The 16,252-nt window shown below is 45.4% G+C and overlaps 1 pseudogene; it reads left to right on the top strand.

The window, feature by feature from the left end:
• The window catches only part of LOC105065436 (protein Shroom3-like), a 45,156-nt pseudogene extending 30,720 nt beyond the window's left edge, over nt 1–14,436 (top strand).
• The last annotated feature ends 1,816 nt before the right edge of the window (nt 14,437–16,252 follow it).

Below are 16,252 nucleotides of genomic sequence, written 5' to 3'. Positions count from 1 at the left end.
CAGGTCTTCCTGTCTCTTGGGGTGAACTTTGTCGTGGCTGAACTCTTGCTTAATTTTTTTCTAAATAATTTACAGAATCAGTTTTATTTTTTAATTTTATTTTATTGTGATAAGAACACTTCGCTTCATGAGATCCACCCTCTTAACAAATATTTAAGTGCCTGATGCCATATGGTTATCCACAGGCCCAGTGTTGTACGGCAGGTCTCTAGAACTTTCTCGTTGGCCGTAACTGAAACCTTAGCCTTATTGGGCAGTAACTCCCCATTTCCCGCACCCCCCGCCCCTGGCAACACTCTCCCACTCTCTGCTTCTATAAATCTGACTACTGCAAGGACCTCCTGTAAGTGGAGTCGTGCACTATTTTTCTTTCTGTGCCTGGCTAACTTCACGTTGTATAACGTCCCCGGGGTTCATCCACGCTGGGACATGAGGCCAGATTTCCTTCTTTTTAATTTTTTAATTGACGTATAGTTGATTTACAATGTTGTGTTAGTTTCTGGTGTACAGCATAGTGATCCGATTATGCGTAAATATATTCTTTTCATTATAGGTTATTACAAAATATTAAATATAGTTCCCTGAGCAATACAGTAGGACCTTGTTGTTTATGTATTTTATATATAGTAGTATGTACTTGCAAATCCCAAACTCCTAATTTATTCCTCCCCCCACCTTTCCCTTTTGGTAACTACAAGTTTGTTTTCTATGTCTGTGAGTCGGTTTCCGTTTTGTAAATGAGTTCATTTGTGTCTGTTTTTAGATTCCACATATAAGTGATGCAGAATAATATTCTATTGTATTATATACTGCATCTTCTTTATCCATTTATCTGTCAGTGGACATTAAGGTGGCTTCCACATCTTGGCTCTTGTGGCCAATCTTTCTTTTCTCTCTTCTCTTCAGATGGATGAGCCTTAGTCCAGGCAGATGTAACCTCTTCTATGTGTCCCTTGTAGCCACAGTTTCTTGAGTGGATCTCAGCACTTGTGAATCTCTCCTTCCTTCTTTCCAGGCTTTTCAGAACCAATGAAGCTGGGGCTCAGATGCGTCCCAAACATGCCTTATCCACGCAGCATTCTGACCTGAGGCTTTGCGTGGATACTGGCCACGCCTCTCATTTGCAGTCTCCAAGGTGTGGCTGAATGTGTGTGTGTGTCCAGACTTCACAAATCGGGAAACCTGATAGTTTTGCTGCTTCAGAAAAATGAAATGTAAATATTTTCTCTTGCCTCTCAGGACGATAGGAAAATAAAGACTTCACCATCATCAAGGAAAAGAGAATTGGATTTAATAGGTTGTAAAAAGATCTTTGACACTTAGGGACAATTACATTGTCAGAATGTGAGGTGGAGCAAGTCCCTGAGGGAAGCAGGAAGAGAGAAAGAAGCATTTTCCTGAAATGGAGGAAAAGTCAGAGGAGGGATGTGGGGGGAGAGAGACAAGGCTTCACACAGAAGCCTCGTCCTTCCCAGGCCTCAGGACCCTGTGCCCCATCTAAGCATCCCACGTGGTACCCCACTTGGCGAAAGTCCCAGGACACCCACAAACCCGAGAAAAGAGCTGTAGAGTACAGGGTATGCATGTGGGGATGGTAGGGAAACCTCATGTTTTCCACCCCACTTGGAATAAAGCTGGTGGCCTCACCGTGGCCGACACGGTTCTCCTCGAACTGGCTTCCACCTGGGCCCCCATCCCCCATTCCCCAAACTTCACGCACGCACTGACCTCCTCTGCTTCTCCCTCAGGGCTTTGCACTTGCTGTTCCCTCAGATATTTCCCCAGGATCTCTGCCTTTGCTGACACATGGCCCAATGCCTACACTATCTTCAGAAATTGACAGAGAGTGGCCCTTCATGACTGTCTAATATAAAAAGAGCACCCCCCATCAGTCTCTATTGCTTTATTTTGCCTGATCTCTTTGATATCATCCTTGATAGTATATGTTATTAAATGAAAAACAGCGCCAAGAAAATAAAGGACTTTTCTGTCTAATTTTGTCATTTCTGCAGTGACCTAAAAGGTGCCTGATGTTCGGTGGATCATCATGCTTAATTAACACATACCAAGAGAACAGTTTCCTTTACCATCCACTACCCTAGGCAAGTGTGGACTGAGCAACGGAGAGAACGCAGTGGTCAGAGGCAGCAGCAGATGGCGCTATGAAGACAGGACGCATGAACCTAAAACTGCTCTAAAAATTATTAATTTTTTTTAAAAAAGCTGAGTACTAAATTTTGGAGAAAACTGGGGAGTCTGACAGGACTGCTAGTTTTGTGAAAATCAAGGGATACTTGTTATATAACACCTACCTCCTCTCTGTATTTTCTGCTCAACTCTGCTGTGAACCTGAAACTGCTCTAAAAAAAAGAAAAGTCTATTAATTTAAAAAGAAAAAAAGAAAAAAAAGACTTACCTCCATCACCGTCTTCCACCTCTCACCTCTAAACTGCCGGAAATCCTAGTGTGAAAACATTAGTGCCAGTGACCAGGAAAGCTGAGCTGCCCTGTTTCCTGCACGTACTGCAAAGGCGTGGGATGTCTCACAGCGTCGTCAGCCTCCTGCCTGGCTACTCTCTGAGGAAATATCTGACACGTACGGAAGGGCTGTCTTGAAGAGGTCTTGCTCTAAGAACAGGTCATGGGGATGTGGCTGCCACAGGACCTTGGGGTCCTGATGACAGAGGTGTTTATACCTTGACTCAGCTTTTTAAGCTTTTCTTTTTATGGCTAGTTCCCTTTGGGGATAAAGTGAAGGAATGTGTGTTTAGGACTAAGCTATAATCTTTTGTAAAAATTTTTTTTTTACAAAAACTAAGTTTTTTTCTTGCATTGTTTTATATAGTATCTCGAGACAACTTTATGTGCTTTTTCCAAATGGAGATGCAGGGGTGGGGGGTGTGTATTAGTTGAGGATCTCCAGAGAAACAGAACCAACAGGATGTGTTCACAGCAAGAAAGCGATGTATTACAAGGAATTGGCTCATGCAATTACAGAGACTGACAAGGCCAAATCTGCAGTGGGGGCTGGCAGGCTGGAGACCCAGGAGGGCTGGTGATGCAGATGAAGTCTGAAGGTCAGCTGCTGGAAAATTTCCTCTCTCAGGGGCGCTGGCCTTTTTATTCTATTCAGGCCCTCAACTAATTGGGTGTGGCTCACCCACATTAGGAAGAGCAATCTGCTTTACTTATTTTATTGATTTAAATGTTAAGCTCATGCAAAAACACTGACAGACACATTCAGAATAATATTTGAGCAAATATCTAGGCACCCTATGGCCCAGCCAAGCTGACACATAAAATCAGCCATCACAGGGTGGGAGAGAGGGACGCTCAGACTCATCTTTAGATTACAAAATAAAAGTAAGTAGGAGCCTCTAGGTGGAGAGGTGACACCCAGGGCAGAGCACAGGGCGCATCCGAGGTAGGCGCAGTGGCTCTGGGAACCAGGCAGTGCTGCGGGGAGGGGAAGGACAGGTCCCACCACCCATGTCCTCTCACCCCATCAACATCTAACTTCCTGAAACTGGGCTCATATGCCACGTACCGGCTTTGGTCGGGGGATGCAGGTGGGCACTGTGCAAAGGGTGCCATGCTGCACTGCACTGGGGAACAGGTTGGAAAAAAGGATCCCTAAAATCCTAGCCCTGGACCTGACCTCAGCTGCACACCGGGTAACACCTGGGCCAAGCGGCTCCACCTCCTGGTGCTCAAAAATTGCCTGCTGGAGTCCGTGTCCAGCTTCCCTTACTCCTCCTAGAACTGTCCGTCTTCAGAGTCTCAGTGGCAGGTGTCAGTGTCCAGATGGACTCCCTCCTCAGAGCCAAGTGAGGACACGTCCCCTCCTCACCATTCACTGAAGTCTGATGAAGCTGTCAGGGCAACTCACCGCAGTGACTCTCTAAGACCCAGAATCCCCTTCTGCCCTTACTCTGCTGGGGTCTATAAGGGTCACACGCACACACACAAATTAAATAAATAAAAAATAAAAAACCAAAGCAAACGAACAGAAAAATTCCCCTCCAGTGCATCACTTCTCAGGAAGCCTCTGGATGATTTGTTCTAAGAATGGTAAATGTGTGGAACAACAAAAACAAATACACAGGATCTAAAAGACAAGGAACTGAAAGAGAATCAGATCATTTTCGCTAGTAAGACACAGTAAATGATATCTAGAAAAATCAACAAATCGTAATACAGGCATGTTATTTGACAGTATGGAGATAAATGTCAAAAGAATGAGCTAAGACAGGTGAAATGACCTGCCTCTGCTAGGGTGACCAGTGATCCAGGACTCTCCCAATTTTAGCATCAATTCGAGCCCACAAGACTAGCAAAATATTTCAAAGGAATTTAAGATATCAAGTGATGACTAGGATCTGACAAGGCAATAACTCTTACCTTTCTAGTGGAAGAATAAATTGGAATAGACCTTCAAGAGTAGTCAGGAAATATCTGGAAGAATTTAGTCAGGAAATATCTGGAAGAATTAAAAATGTCTTTTCCTTATGACCAAAAAAAATACCCCCAAAACCCTTTTGCACATGTGCAGCGAAGGACAAGAATGTGTTCACAGCAGTAGCACTATTCATAAGGGGAAAATGAAACCCTGGAAACATCCAAAAATGTCTACACTGAGGAATAAATGAATAAATTATACAATGGAATATTACAGTGGATAAGATAAACGACCTAGAGCCATGTGAATTAATGTGTATACATCTTTTAAAAATTTATAACAGATGCAGTTTCGAAATGAAACATAAGGTAGGATACCATTTATTTAAATTTTAAAGTAAATTTTTTATTGAAGCAATCTGGGTAAATATTAAACTATGCAAAATCATATTTTGCAAACAAACAAAATTAGGCTACAAGAAAACATACCAAATGCACGATGATGACTACCTATGGGGACTGATGGAGGAGAATGGGGCTCAGAAAACCAAAAGGGGTGATTTCAACTTTTATCTACATTGCTCTCATGTTATATAGATATAGATCTAAAGTAAAATGTCTAGATTTGTTTTTCTGTATAATGGGTACAAAGGTGTTTATGACTATCCTCTGTATCCCCCTGTAATTTTTAATTTCTCAAAATTAAAAAAAATGAATATGAAATACTATGAGATCCTAAAAAGGGTGAGACTATAAAAAGCTAGTAAGTTTTTTATTAGGACACACTTTCTCTCTGGAGGGAAAGGATGAGTTAATTTATCCCAAATCAAACAACATTAATAACTAACTAGTTGTTAAGAACTGAAAAAATGATATGTGCTGGTGCTGAGTTAGGCTGGACTCTCCCAGAAAGCAATGTCTGAGTCAAAGGTGGGTAGTTAAGTCATTTTGAGAAATGATTCCAGAGGGCAGAGGAGGAGGACCGTGGAAACTGTCACAGGAAAGAAGGGAAGACAACACAAGGGTGAATTCTCAAGCTACCCATCACGGCGGGCAGCGAGGGCCAGGTTCCTCCAGGACTCTGTGGAGCCATGAGAAGTGGCTCTGGGAAGTGTCTCCATCAGCCTGTGTTCCCCAGGGACCAAGGGCTGCCCAGGGGCGACGGCACCCTCATGTTCCATGGGTGCCAGGGAGGTGCCCATGGTGCCTGAGAAGCCCTGGGCCAGAAGCTGGAAATACACCAGAATTGGAGGCCGGGTGCTGCCAGGTGTCCCCTGCATGGGGCTTGTTGCTGCATCAGTTACTGGAGGAAAATGCAGGCAGAGTGGAAATGAGGGGGGCAGGCACCAGAGAACCTGGTCCGGGGAGAGCATTTTCCTTTGCTCAAGGTAATAACCAACCTACACTGCGATAGTGAAGCTGGAAGTCAGACACTGGGACGTGCTCCCAGGCTTAAAGGCTATGAGCTCCAACAGGAGCTGTGCTGAGGAAAGATGGCTAATGTACCTGGGGACTTTGCCGGAAAGGCTCCCGAAGTACCTTTGCACAATGACAGGTCTGAATGGAAGAAGAACGGTGTCCCAGACACTTTCGTGACAAACCCGTTTTGAGATTTTAATTCTAATTGTGGATTCTCTTTTTCCTTCCCTCCCTCCCTCCCTTCCCTCTTGTCCCCACACGTCTCTTCAGTCCTTTTATATCATGGTCTTCTTTTCTCTTCTAAGTTATATTTTGAATCCTATTGAATTTAAACTTGTATTTATAACAGGAAGTAGGTCACTACCTGGCTATTTGTTCTTAATAAATAACTTGACGCAGGGAAGGCAGATATTACCTGACTCCCTCAGCAACAAGTGGCACTAAAAACATTCAGTTTTCCTTACTTTCAGCACTGAAGTGTTTTAGTGAAATCTGCTCCTTTTATAATTATAAACAATGTGATTTTGGTTCATTTATTGATCAAAGTTAAACATTTTTAGTGTCTGTGGTGTGGTTTTTTAAAAATAAGTTCATTTTCTAGGCATTTAGAAATCATACAAATTTAAATTGTAAATTTCTCCTCTCCTTTTTCTGTGCCGTCCTCCTACTGCCCCAAGTAAAATCTGTATCTTCGGCTTTTCTTTTTCTCCTCCCGCCAACATAGTGCAATGTCATTGAAAAAAGCCTTTTATTACAGTATAGTTGATGTACAACTTATATGTTACAGGTGTACAATGTAGTGTTTCATAATTTTAAAGGTTATAGTCTTTTTATAGTTATTGTAATATATTGGCTGTATTCCCTGTCTTGTACAGTATATCCTTGTAACTTATTTATTTTATACATAATAGTTTGTACCCCTTAATCCCCGATCCCTATCTTGCCATGCTCCCCTTGCCTCTCCCCACTGGTAGTTTGATCTCTATGTCTGTGAGTCTGTTTCTTTTTTGTTATATTTGCTAATTTATTTTATTTTTCAGATTCCACGTGTAAGTAATATCATACAGTATTTGTCATTCTCTGACTTACTTCACTTAGCAAAACACCCTCCAGGTCCATGCATGTTATTGCAAATGGCAAAGTTTCATCCTTTTTATGGCTAAGTAGTATTCCATTGTGTGTGTGTGTGTGTGTGTGTGTATGCATGTGTGCATATATACATATATATATACACACACTACATCTTCTTCATCCATTTATCTGTTGACGGACATTTAGGTTACTTCCATATCTTGGCAATTGTAAATAATGCTGCTAGGGATATTGGGGTGTATGTATCTTTTCGAGTTAGTGTTTTCATTTTTTTTCAGATATATACCCAGGAATAGAATTGCTGGGTCAAAGTTCTATTTTTAATTTTTTGAGGACCCTCCATACTGTTTTTTATAGTGGCTGCACCAATTTACATTCCCATAAACAGTGTAGGAGGTTTCCCTTGTCTCCACATCCTCATCAGTATTTCTTAGTGTGTTCTTTTTAATGATAGCCATTCTGACAGGTGTCAGGTGATCTTTCATTGTGGCTTTAATTTGCATTTCTCTGACGAGTAACAATGTTGAGCACCTTTTCATGCACCTGTTGGTCATCTGTATGTCTTCTTTGGAAAGATGTCTATTTAGGTCTTCTGCCTATTTTTTTAATTAGGTTTTTTGCTTATTTGATGTTGAGTTGTATGAGCTGTTTATATATTTTTTAATTTTTAAAACTTTATTTATTCATTTATTTAGTTAGTTAGTTTACATATTTTTGATATAAATCCTTTCTTGGTCATATCATTTGTAAATATTTACTCCCATTAAGTAGGCTGTTTTTTCATTTTGTTAGTGATTTCTTTTGCTGTGCGAAAGCTTTAAAGTTTGATTAGGTCCCACTTGTTTATTTTTGCTTTTCTTTTTTTTTTTTTTTGTTTGTTTGTTTGTTTGTTTTGGAGACAGATCCAAAAACTACCTCTACAATATATGTCAAAGAGTGTTCAGCCTATGTTTTCTTCTGGGAGTTTTATAGTTTCTGGTCTTAGATTTAGGTCTCTAATCCATTTTAAGCTTATTTTTGTATGTGATGTTAAAGAATGTTCTAATTTTATTATTTTACATGTAGGTGTCTATTTTTCCCAGCACCACTCATTGAAGAGACTGTCTTTTTCTCTCTTGTATATTCTTGCCTCCTTTGTCATAGATTAATTGACCAAAAGTGCATGGGTTTATTTCTGAGTTCTCTATTCTGTTCCATTGATCTATGTGCCTGTTTCTGTGTCAGTACCATATTGTTTTGATTATTGCAGCTTTGTAGTATAGTCTGAAGTCAGGAAGCATGATTCCTCCAGCTCTGTTCTTCTTTATCAAGATTGTTTTTATTTGGGGTCTTCTGTGTTTCAATATAAAATTTTAAATTATTTGTTCTAGTTCTGTGGAAAATGCCATTGATATTTTGATCAGGATTGCATTGAATCTGTAGATTGCCTTGGAAGGAAGGTCATTTTAACAATAATAAGTTCTTCCAGTCCAAGAACACTGTATAGCTTTTCATCTGTGTCCTCTTCAGTTCCTTTCAGCATTGTCTTATAGTTTTCATGTCTTTTTCCTCCTTAGGTATGTTTATTCTGAGGTATTTTATTCTTTCACATGTGATGGTAAATGGGATCTTTTTTTTTTTTTTTAATCTTTCTGTTAGTTTGTTGTTAGTGTACAGAAATGCAACAGAATTCTGTATGTTAATGTTGTATCCTACAATTTTACTGAATTCATTAATGAGCTCTACTAGTTTTTTGGTGGCATTTTTAGGATCATCTATGTATAGTATCATGTCATCTGCAAACAGTGACAGTTTTATTTCTTCCTTTCCAGTTTGGATTTCTTTTATTTCTTTTTCTTGTCTGATTGCTATGACTAGGACTTCTGATGCTATGTTAAATAAAGTTTGGCTAGTACTGGCTTATCTGCTGGCATATCTGGGCCCAGGAATCTGCTTGCAGGTCCCAGAGCTAGTGTTAGATCTTGGCGGGGGGCAGCTCCTGACACAGTTGGGGGTGGGGTCTGGGGTGTCCCTAAGCATGTATTGGCCTGCTAGTGGGTGAGGCCAGGGCCCAGTCTCCCAGGCAGGGCTTGGCCTGCTAGTAGGTAAGCTGGGTGTTCAGGCTGTGGGATTGTGGTTTTATTGGGTATGGTGTCTGCCCCTTGGGTGTAGGTGAGGCTGGTCCTGAGGCTAGAGCAGGACCCCTGGAGGGCAGAGCCAGGGCCCAGGGAATTGGGGCTAATGCCTGCCCACTGATGGGTGGAGCTGGGTCCTGGGTCCCCTGATGGGCAGGGCTGAGTCTAAAGGCAGCTGTGGGCTCAGGGGATCTTAGGGAAGACTCTGCTGGTGGGTGGGGCTGTGCCCTTACCCAGTTGGTTGCTTGGCCTAGGCATCCCAGCACTGGCACCACCAACAGGCTGTTGGGTGGGACAGGGCTGGGTCCTGGGGCTAAGGCTAGAAGGATTCGGAAATGGCACTTGCCAGCACCAGTGTCCACATGGTAGAAGGAGCTCCCCATATGGCTGCCACCAGTGTCTGTGTCCCCAGGGTGAGCTCCAGTTGCCTCCTGCCTTTGGCCTTCAAAGCCAGATGCTCTAGGGGCTCATCTTCCTGATGCAGGACCCATGGGCTGCAGAGCCCAACATGGGGCTCAGATCTCTCACTCCTTGGGGAATGGGGCTTGACTATATCACATCTCCTCCCATCCTACCTGTCTCATTGTGGTTCCTTCTTTATATTTTTAGTTTTAGAAAATATTTTGTGGTAGGTTCCGGTCCTTTTCATCAATGATTGCTCTGCAAATATTTGTGATTTTGGTGTGCTCACGAGAGGAGGCTGTCTTCTCTCTGATGTAGTTTTTAATCACACGTGATTTTATGACATTTTCCACAAACTCAATCATATCAATTTTTATCTAATTTAGGTACATTTGGAACTTTCCATATAAACTGTCACACATGAATTTTATTTAAGAATATATATATTGTTTAAATAGTATAATCTGGAGAGTGTGAAATAGTATGTGAAGGTATGGGTTATAAGTCTATGGTCATAAAAGTATAAACATTTAAACTCATTAAAAAAACATTTTACATAGCAAAACAAACAACAATAAAATCCCCAAACAAAATTTAAACACACACACAATCTGCTGACTTTCATGCTCCATACTTGGAAACTGGCAAAGGCAGGGCAGGAGATACACACTTAAATGCCTTTGGCATCCAGACAGACAATATAAATAGATGAAGCATTAACCGGTAGCTATGGAGACGACGGTTGGAGACGACGGTGCACAGTGTGCACCCCACCCAAAGAAACTTACCGATGTCATCTTCCCTTCCCCAGTGGGAAGAGGCTTCAGCACGAACAGTATGAGGACAGGCAACCTGTGTGAAATTGAATGTGTTTGAAAGTTAGGTGATACCTGGGAGGGGATTACGAAGTGTGGAGAATTTTAAAGACCCAGGCCATCACTATTATGTAAAAGACCACTTAAAAGGCGTCTAGTAGTCTCAAAAGCTCTGGATGTTTCATAATCTAGTCAACAGCAAGTGGCGGAGGAATTAAAAATACATTTTCAGGTTGCTGAGCGCGGCCGAGCGCCGCCGGCGAGGCCCCGAGCCGCCTCCTCGCAGCTGCGGCGAGACTTGAACCGAGCGCCCCGCGGCCTGCGGTGGAGGGGCGGCAGCGGCCTGGCGAGCGGCGGTGGTGAGGAAACCCGAAACGCAGAAGAGGTGGAGTAGCCTGTGAGGGCATGGAAGTGCCAGGGCCGGAGCGCCCCATGATCTTGCATCTCAGCTGAGGAGGTTCTAACGTCAGTGACTTTTCCCTTTTAGGGATGCGTGTGCAGACCCGGGCCCTGCAGATACCGGCACCTCCGCCTCCGCCTCCGCCTCCTTCGCCCGGAGCACCTCACCTCTGACGCCCTGCGCAGGAGCGCAGCGTGGTCAGCAGGAGTCAAGCTGCGGCTGAAGCACGGGCGCAGTGAACCTGCAGGCCCACCTCACTCCTGGCACTCAGCCACATCTGGGGACCACCCACCTGACAGCGGCATGATGCGGATGTCTCGGGGCACGATTGGCACTCCTAGGCCGCAAAGCTACCGCTCTAGCTCCTCTACCAGTGACCTCTCCAGCTATGACCACGCTACCTCAGGCGGAGCCCTGCCAGTGCAGCTCCCAGGGGAGCCCAGCGAGGGTCACCCTTCCTGCCACCCTCTCTCCCCGGCCAAGTCCACCAGCAGCATCGACCAGCTCAGCCACGTCCATAGCAAGAGAGGCCGGGCTTACAGCTCCTTCTCCACCAGTTCTGGCGTCCTCGAGTATCCGCCCCCGGGCGTCTCTGGCCGGGAGCGCTCAGGCTCCCTGACACACTTCTGCTGGAGGTGGCCTCCTAGAAGGGATGAGGTAGGCAGACATTCGCTATGTCCACATAGTCTGTGACCCCGTAGGGGAGTCTCGGGCGAGCATGAGGTGAACTCTTCAGCCCTGCTTCTCCAAGCTTGGGACACTCGAGCATCCGCAGATGGTCAAATGGCATGATGTTCCTGGGGCAAGGGAGCGCCACCCGCTTCCTGGAGCCAGCAGTGCCCCAGTTTTTTGGAGACCACCGCTGACCACTTGCCTCCTAAAGTGGGCGCACCCCTGCCCCCCGGCTCGGAGTGACAGTTACGCCGCCTTTCGGCAGCAGGAGCGCCTGGCTCTTGGTCCAGCCTTGATCAGAAACAGTCCTGCCGGCCTCAGGCCAACTCCGCAGGCTTCCTGAAATCTCCCTTCATGGAGGAAGAGCTGCATACGGCGCTAGAGAAGAGCCCGCAGAAGCCCCCGTGAGGCCCGAGCGGAACAACACGCAGAGGGCCCAGCCTGGCCAGCCTCGCTGCCCGCTAGCGTCTGCCCGGTACCCTCCTGGAGCCGCACTTTGCCCGGGTGCCCCAGGCTTCCGTGAGTCGCATCGGCACGCTCTACCCTCCACTGGCCACGGAGGGCGCGCACACCGCTCCCCAGGGAGCGTGCGGCAAGATGCCTGCCCTTGACGAGGCTGGGAATCAAAGTGGCTCCAGCAGGCCTGGCTTTGCCTTCTGCCAGCCCCCAGAACATGACTCAGTGTCCCCAGCAGAGAGGAGACCCGAAACTTCAGCCAAATGTGTCCCCTGCAAAGTCCATTTCCTTTCAGTGCCTGGAGATGGGGAGATACCTCGCACCTCTCCAGGGTGACAGCCCACGTCCCGACGAGAGAAGGAGCACCGAAGGCAACAAATATTCTCGTTACCGCGGCCGCCGGCCCCTCAGGCTCAGGCCCGGCTAGGGGGTGAGGACCAGTGGTCTTTCATGCCCTCAGAGCCTCGGGGTGGGGGGGGGTTCGTGAAGACCATAGTGCCAACACCCAGCGGAGGCTCCAGAGAGGCAGCCTAGGCCAGCGCATGCCACGCAACTTTGGCAAGACCAAACCTGCCTTCTCCTCCCTCCAGAACATTCCTGAGAGCCTAAGAAGGCAGAGCAGCCTGGATTTAGGAGGGGGAGCCCAGGACGTCCACCTGGGTGGCCGGCCCACCTGTGCAGTCAAGGCCAGGCAGAGCACTCTGGAAGGAAAGCTGTTCCTGATCACAGGAACCACTTGGACAGTCAATTTCTTGTCCAAGGCTGGAGGGGAGAACTGGTGGCTTGGCTTCTTTCCATAGTTCAGACCCAGGGTGTGGAGAGCCACTCTCCCCACGCCCCCCGGAGACATGGAGCCTGGGCCAAAGGAGGCTCAGCTCCAGCAGCGCCTCGACTTTACTGGGCTTTTCAGCGAGGAGGCCCCCGGCAACAGCCTGGGCCACTTCCCTCCGCCTCCTCCCCAAGCTATGTTCCAGGTCCAGTGGGACAGCGAGGGCTGCTGTGAGCCTCACACCAGCAGCTCCAGCAAACTTGCCAAGGTGACACTTGCCAAGGAAAGGCCCATGCCTGGTGCAGCCCATTTGGGTGATAGTCAGATACTGGCTTTGGCTTCCAGATCCCAAACTTCTGTCAAGAGTTCAGAGGCCAACAAGCCCAACTCGCACTCCGCCACTGGTTGCTCTGCCCCAGCCTGCTGGGTCTCTCAGCAAGCAGCCAAGCCCAGGGCAGCCACCTGCCATCCAGACCAACGCCTCGTCCATGACCTAGTCAGTGGGACTCAGGGTTTAGAAAAGAATATCAGTTCTGGTCCTCAGAAGACATCAGAACAAAGGCTCTGGCCAAGGAAATTGTCCAAGACAAATCTCTGGCAGACATTTTAGATCCAGACTCCAGAATGAAGACAACTATGGACTTGATGGAAGGTTTGTTTCCCCGAGATACTAACTTGATGCAGGGAAACAGTATAAAGAAGAAGGTCATGCAGAGAACTGTCAGCTTCCCAGGAAGTGAAGCCAAGAGGAGTGAAGACAAGGAAGCGGTGGGCTTGTTGTCTGCTCCCAAGGCTGAGCTTCTGAACAAAATCAAAGACATGCCAGAGGAGGTGAATGAGGAAGAGGAGCCAGCGGACGTCAATGAAGAGCAGACAGAGCTCATCGGAAGCCTCACCCACAAGCTTGAGATCCTCCAGGAAGTGAAGGGGGGCCTGATGATGGACCCAAGCTCAGTAACGCCTTGGGGGTAGAGGTGGAGGCCTGGATCAGTGAGCTTTCCAAGCCCAACGAGGTTGACAAGCACAAGATGTTCATCAGGGACTTGGACAAGATGTTGAACCTGCTGCTCCTCCCTCTCGGGGCTCCTGGCCCGCATACAGAACATCCTCAGTGGCCTTGGTGAAGACACCAGTCACAAGGAAAGGTGCTCTCTCAACCAGAAGAGGAAAGTCCTGGCTGGGCAGCACGAGGACGCCCAGGAGCTCAAAGAGAACCTGGACCGGAGGGAGCACATGTTGTTAGACATCCTGGCCAATTACGTCTCTGAGGAGCAGCCCCAGGATTACCAGCATTTTGTGAAAATGAAGCCCATGTTCCTCATCGGGCAGCGAAAGCTAGACGACAAGACCAGGCTGGGCCAGGAGCAAGTCAGGTGTCTGCTGGAGAGCCTTCCGGCAGCAGACTTTGTCCCCAAGGCAGGCGCCCTGGCTCTGCCCCTGGACCTCGCCAGCGCCATGACTCCTGTGGGGGGTGTCCTGCTATTGGCACTTTCCCAACGGAGCCTCTCCACGGCAACGCCTCCTGCAGCCCCCCACCTAAAGGTCACCCCTTCTCTCAACACTGTGTAACCTGAAGACTATTTCAGTGCGAGCCACCCTTTCAACTATACGGGTTATTGGGGTTTTTCTTGATGAAAGGAAACATTCTATCTGGGAAAAAGCCCGTGTTTTTCCCTCTCGCCCTTCATGACTGATCTTCTACGAGCTTGAATGCTGCCGGGAACCTACTCCTTTCTATTGTTACTTCCTAGTAGAAAGAAAATTAATGAAACTGAGAACTGATTGGACAGTGTGTGGTTGACCATTGAGTTTTTCACAGGCTGAGGCAACCTGGGTCAGTGTGTGTCGCCCTCAGGAATGTATCTGCAGTGGCCTTCTTTGCTGTGGGCAGTCTGTCCCGACAGCAGGTACGAGTGCTTATCACTGAAGGGCCTACAGCATAAAGCTTTAAAAAGAAACACACAGAGAAGAAAACTGTCAAACCTTGAACTCTGTTATTTATATTTTTAAAAATGAAAAAGATCATTGTGTGCTAACCCTTTGATTCTGTTGTGTGGTGGACATAGACAGCTACGTTTGAGCTTTGTATTTTGTGAAAACCTTAATTAATGAAGAATTCCAAAGATAAATATATATGTGTGTGTGTGTGTGTGTGTGTGTGTATTTGCATCAAGTTCTTAGATAGGAGGTAAAGTGAGGATGTACTGATTATCTCCAGCAACGCTGGAAGGGACTGAGCTTTTCAAATCCATGCCTTTGGCTTTTTCGCTCTGACCAAAGGTCAACATCTTCTCGCATCCTCCTGACCCACTCCGCCAGCCACAATGGGTTCTCTTCTCCCAGAGCACGCATTAGCAGATATATTATCGATCATTCTGGCTTCCATTTAATTTATTTCCAGGAAAGTCTAGACAGGATTTTATCTGCAAAATGGGGAGGAGTAGGGTAACGCATCATATGTCTTATATTATTCACAGAAACTAGACAGGTTTTACTTCTGGCTGTAACTCATTTGAGGACACAAAGAGAACTTTGACCTTAATCCACTGGGTCTGGTTTTAAAAGGTGGAGCACCGTTTGATTACTTAGAAGGTGTTTTTAACTTCAGGCTTAGTCAAAGATGACCAAGAAAAACTCATTTTTGGAAAGCAGCTTGGAATGGATAATAAGACATCCTTGGGCTTGAATCTCAATTCATCCGCTTGCTACCTCTATAACCTTGAGACAGTTATGTCTCCTCGCTAACTTCAGTTTCTCCATTTATAAAATAAATGTCTCAACATCCCTTTTGGTTACCTTAACCTTGCCTGTACTTCCACTAATAGTCCTTTCAGTAATGTACGGTTTTCTGACTTCACCAGCCTTTGGAATAACCCAAGAAGCCGTGCAGAATTTGCAAGTTCCCAGGTGACTCTAATGGATGGTCATGGTTAAGAGCACCGTGTTACAATTTTTCAATTTGAAACATTTGGTGCGAATTCTATTTTCTAATTGGATCTTGGATACAGTTGTCAATTCTTTTAACAAGAATTATCTTGCATAGATTTCTGCTAAATACTCATTGAGACTCTGGTAGGCTCTAGGATTAGATAAATTTTTTAAATTTCCTGTTTTTAAGAATTTAACCTGTGTAGAAAATGCATTTAGAATTTATACTCAAACAGCATAGACTTTGGTTTAAAGGATGCACATTGTTGTTTTAATTGTGTTTATTATCATGTGTTTTGCTTTGAAAACATATTTCAGACAACAAGACAAGTAAAGGAAATAACAGCCACACAAACTGGGAAGCAAGACATAGAACTCCTGCTCACAGGTGACGTGACTGTCTACATAGAAGATTCCAGAGAATCGACACACAGCAACGACAAGAAACTCCTGGAACTGATCAGTGACTGAAGCAAGGCTGCAAGGCTGCAGAACACAGGTAATCTATGAAAGTCAACAGAACTCATATATACCAACAATAAACAACTGGGATTTGAAATTAAAAACACGGCACTATTTTTTAAAATGAGTGGAAAATGGCTAACTATGTAAGTTATGTCAAACTATGTATAATGTCAAAAATCAGGTTGTACACCTTAAATATATACAATTTTTATTTGTCAATTGTACCTCAACAAAGCTAGGGAAAAAGCCCACGGTGCCATTTATATTATCAATAAAAACATTTAGATATAAATCTAACAAAATATGTACATCTGTGTGACAA

This window comes from Camelus bactrianus, chromosome 31 (assembly GCF_048773025.1).
Source record: "Camelus bactrianus isolate YW-2024 breed Bactrian camel chromosome 31, ASM4877302v1, whole genome shotgun sequence".
NCBI lineage: Eukaryota > Metazoa > Chordata > Mammalia > Artiodactyla > Camelidae > Camelus > Camelus bactrianus.
The sequence above is the reverse complement of the archived record's forward strand: the minus strand, read 5'-3'. Positions and strand labels throughout refer to the sequence as shown.